This window comes from Callithrix jacchus, chromosome 8, assembly GCF_049354715.1.
Source record: "Callithrix jacchus isolate 240 chromosome 8, calJac240_pri, whole genome shotgun sequence".
NCBI lineage: Eukaryota > Metazoa > Chordata > Mammalia > Primates > Cebidae > Callithrix > Callithrix jacchus.
In genome coordinates this window covers 85,246,828-85,251,719 of record NC_133509.1, presented here as the reverse complement: position 1 = coordinate 85,251,719, position 4,892 = coordinate 85,246,828, and the positions used below count along the sequence as shown (strand labels likewise).

General features: G+C 44.9%; 1 pseudogene across 1 annotated transcript; it reads right to left on the bottom strand.

Moving 5' to 3' along the window:
- Positions 1-3,504: 3,504 nt before the first annotated feature.
- Positions 3,505-4,892, bottom strand: LOC100414552 (SWI/SNF-related matrix-associated actin-dependent regulator of chromatin subfamily E member 1 pseudogene; annotated as a pseudogene). The gene has a single exon (XR_013521718.1). The product of XR_013521718.1 is annotated as an SWI/SNF-related matrix-associated actin-dependent regulator of chromatin subfamily E member 1 pseudogene (transcript).

The following is a 4,892-nucleotide window of genomic DNA, read 5'->3' as shown; positions in this document are numbered from 1 at the left end:
ACACAAGTGGGCCAGGTACCCATCTCAGGTCCTCGAGTTTCTCCTGAGTGGGCAGCAGCAGCTTCTGGGATGGCCTGGGCAGAGGCTGTGGTGGGGCCAGCGGCATGGGAGGCATCACCAGCGTCAGCCGACCAGAGCCTGCAAAGCCCCCTTAACCTGGAAGTGGACCCCAACATCCAGGCCAGGGGCACTCAGGAAAAGGAGCAGATCAAGACCCTCAACAAGTTTGCCTCCTTCATTGACAAGATATGGTTCCTGAAGCAGGAGAACAAGATGCTGGAGACCAAGTGGAGCTACTTGTAGCAGCAGAAGATGGCTCAGAGCAACATGGACAACATGTTCGAGAGCTACATCAACAACCTTAGCAGCTAGAAACTCTGGGCGAGGAGAAGCTGAAGCTGGAGGCAGAGCTTGGCAACATGCAGGGGCTGGTGGAGGACTTCAAGAACAATTATAATGATGATATCTTTAAGAGTACAGAGACTGAGAATGAATTTGTCCTCATCAAGAAAGATGTGGATGAGCTTACATGAACAAGGTAAGCTGGAGTCTTGCCGGGAAGGGCTGACTGAGGCAGCTGTATGAAGAGCAGGTCCAGGAGATGCAGTCCCAGATCTTGGACATGTCTGTGGTGCTGTCTGTGGACAACAGGCCCTCCCTGGACATTGACAGCATCATCGCTGAGGTTAAGTCACAGGATGAGATCACCAACCACAGCTGGGCTGAGTCTGAGAGCATGTACCAGATCGAGTAGGAGGAGCTTCAGATGCTGGCTGGGAAGCACCGGGATGACCTGCTGCGTAAAAAGCCTGAGATCTCTGAGATGAACCGAACATCAGCCGGCTCCAGGCTGAGATTGAGGGTCTCAAAGGCCAGAGGGCTTCCCTGGAGGCCGCCATGGGAGCAGTGTGGGGAGCTGGCCATTAAGGATGCTAACACCAAGCTGTCCAAGCTGGACGCCGCCCTGCAGCGGGCCAAGCAGGACCTGGTGCGACAGCTGCGCAAGGAGCTGATCGATGTCCAGCTGGCCCTAGACATCTAGATTGCCACCTACAGGAAGCTGCTGGAAGGCGAGGAGAGCCAGCTGGAGTCTGGGATGCAGAACATGTATGAATCCATGCTAAGACCACCAGCGGCTATGCAGGTGGTCTGAGCTCAACCTATAGGGGCCTCAGAAGCCCCGGGCTCAGCTACAGCCTGGGCTCTAGCTTTGGCTGTGGCACGGGCTCCAGCTCCTTCACCCGCACCAGCTCCACCATGGCCGTGGTTGTGAAGAAGATGAAGACCTGCAATGGAAAGCTGGTGTCCAAATCCTCTGACATCCTGTCCAAGTGAACAGCTGCGGCAGCCCCTCCCAGCCTGCCCCTCTGGCACCTGCCCCAGAGCCTAGGAGGGAGAACCCTGTGCAGGGGAGCACAGGAAACAGGAGACCCACCCGAGGCTCAGCTCTAGACCGCAGCCCACCCATGTGGGAGTTTACTGCCTGGGGACCTGCCCCCTTGCCCAGGACTACAAGTACAAACAATTTAATTGTTTTATTTATTTATTTATTTTGGTCCAAAATAAAACCTCAGCTAGCTCTGCCAACTGTCAAAAAAAATGGGGGGACAGTTTGGAGGTTCTCAAAAAACTAATAATATACCTGCCATATGATCTAGCAATCTCACTGTTGGGTAGACATCCAGAAGAAAGAAAATCAGTATGTCAAATACTCCCATGTTTGTTGCAGCACTGTTTATAATAGCCAAGATTTAGAAGCAACCTAAGTGTCCAACAGATGGACAGATAAAGAGAATGTAGTACATATACAAAATAGAGTAGTATTCAGTTAAAAAAGAATGAGATCCTGTCATCTGCAACAACATGGATGGAAATGGAGATCCATATGTTGAGAAATCAGGCACAGAAAGACAAACATTACATTACTCACTTATTTGTGGGTATAACAATCAAAACAACTGAACTCATGGAGATAGAGAGGAGAAGGATGGTTACCAGAGGCTGGCGGGTTATAGGGGTCTAAGGAGAAAGGTAGGGATGGCTAATAGGTACAAAAACATTGGATGAATAAGACCTACTATTTGATAGCACAATGGGGCGACTATAATCGATAATAATTGTACATTTTAGGAAAATTTAGAGTGTAGATGAATTGCTTATAACTCAAAGGATAAATGCTTGAGGGGATAGATACCCCATTTTCCATGATATATTTTTCACATTGCATGCCTGTATCAAAATGTCTTATATACCCCATAAATATATCTATGTACCCACAAAAATAAAAATAACTTTTTTAAAATGAAAGTAATTAGCCTAACTTTTATAATTCCTTTTCATCATGTTAGCAACTGAGAAATGCATTATTTTGCCTTGCTTCTTTTATCTAACATGATGCTTTTAAGATTAATCCATATTGTTTGCATTAAGATATTGTTTACTCATTGTAATGGCTATTCATGCATGTGTGACTATTGCACAATTTATCCTTTTTTTTTTCATTTTTTTATTATATTTGGACCTTTAGGAAACATATACCATCAGATATACCACTATTCAGTAAAAATCTATTCTAGATTTTGGGAAGCATGTGTCACAAACTATCTTGCTTCTAGTCTCAAGACTTAGTACTAAGAGTTTATCAAAAAGGTGGGCTCGATCTATGGGATCCTGAGCCTTGAGGTTTTGAATGTTCTGATTATTGTAAAATAATTTCAAGTGGATTAACTTAATTCCCAGCTGTTTTTCTTCTGGAATGGGCTAATTAGTTTAAATTATCTAGTCCATTACAAGAATATTAAATTCCTTGAGTTTTGTGATCTAGTCTGTCTTTGGAAAACCTGGTAAAAAAGTAATTTTTTTTCTATACAGTAAGGATGAATTTACCAGAACATACCCAATATTAATCATAACAAAAAGCAGTATAGATAATGTATATGCGTTGTGTTCACTTTAATGACCATTTCTTAAGTAACTACTCTTAACTATGGGAGCTATTTCTGGATTGGTAAGATCCAAGCATAGTTAGTTGTAGCCTACACTCAACTTCTTAACACAACTCTTGGTATCTGACATTGACTAAAAGTAAAAAAGGGGAAGTGAACAAATACATACTCATACATGATTACAGTTTTAAGAAGCTACCCTTTGCAGAAGTAAACAAGAGAGGAGACTTTCAGGAAACTGTTGATGGGGATTGGGAAGGTTTAAAGCTATGGCTTTGGTAAGCACCCCAGTGAGCTGTAGGAAGGCATTGTAACAGTAGATTCTGCAGCATCAAAGGATAATTCTCTAAAAGAGGAGGGTGTTTTCTCAATTAATCTAAATTCTGAGGCTTTCAGCAGTTGAGGGCTAGAAACAAGATCCAAAGAAAAGGGCCATCTTCACAACACTAAGAAGGGTGACTGACTGTGCCATTAGGTTCATGAGGCTAAATGGTCCAAAAGCCTTTGGTGGTGTGATATGGACAAGAAAAAAATTAATACACAAACCACATAACACCATTAAAACCAAAAAACATTTTTTCATTTAAAAAAGTATTTAGAACACATAAAACAAGGCAACATTTATTCTTTTTTCTCATCTTCTGGTATGGGATCTGTTGGGGGCTCCTCCACTGTTGCACTGTTGCTTTCCGAGCCAGTGTTGCTATCACTGGTTCCTTCCTCTGCCATACTGTCGACCCCCTCCTGCCCACTCTCCTTGTCCTCAGGAGTAGACGTGCCTTCTTCACCGTTTTGTTGGTTCTCTGTCGTTTCTTCAAGGTGTGTCTCCTCTGTCTCCATTGGAATGTTCTCGTCGTCCTTCTTCTCTTCGCCTTTGTTGGCTGCTTGTTCTTCCTCAGGAACGATGCTGCTCTGACTGCGTTCAGCTTGCTCTGCTGCCTCCTTCTCCCTTTCCTCCTGCCTTTTGCGGGCCTGTTCCTCTGCCTGTGCAATCTCAGCTGCAATTTTCTCCATATCCACTTCTACTTTCAGACCGCACAACCTTTTAAGTTCATTGTTAAACGAATCTGTGCTTTCCAGGAATTTCCTCTTCTTCTCCTGGTGTCGTTCCTCTATCTGAAGAAGTTCAGCTTCTAGTTTTCGCTGATGAACCATTAAGGACTGGACCTGTCGTTTGAGGACCTGCATTCTAGCTGTTGTGACAACTGACCGAACGTCTGGCACCACACTCTCACTAAGGATTTCACTGATGAGGCGGTGGTTTCTCTGGAAACGGGCGGTGGCTGTATGCTTCATTGAAAAGCCATCATCGTAATCATCTGGATCTTCAGCAGGCTGAATGCTCATGTACGGTTCTCCTTTCTCCATGCGAGACTGTCTCTGTCGACTTTCTTCCTCTAAAGCAGCTTCTGCACGACTTTTTGCATTTATGTAAGCAAGGTACGCGAGGGAATTATGATAGGCCTTCATAGATTCATTGTACTCTATCTTTTCTGCTTCGTATTCGTTTAAATATTCTTGTTTTTCTTCATCAGTGAGATCTCGCCACATGCCACCAATAATCTTGCCAATCTCCCACAACTTTAGGTCAGGGTTGGAAGCCTTTACTTGGTCCCAGACCTTTCTGCTGTACCTCATGTAGGGCATCAGCGGCTTATCTGGTGGCTTTGGGGGTTTTGGAATCGTAATACCAGAGGATGCCGTGACCCGGCTGTTGGTGCCCGGGTTCCCTCCCAGCCTGTAGTTGTTGTAGGCGAGATGACTGTATGGATTGTATCCCACAAACCCTGGTGTGCTGGGCATTTGTGTTGCAGGAGCTGGGGTGGGAGGTGGGGCATAAGATGGTCTTTTTGACATTTTGGAAGATTAAGTTCTCAGTTCCTTAAGAATGAATCTGAGACACCGCGGGCAGAAAAAGCGCCCGCAGCTCCGGCTTCGCTTCCCTTT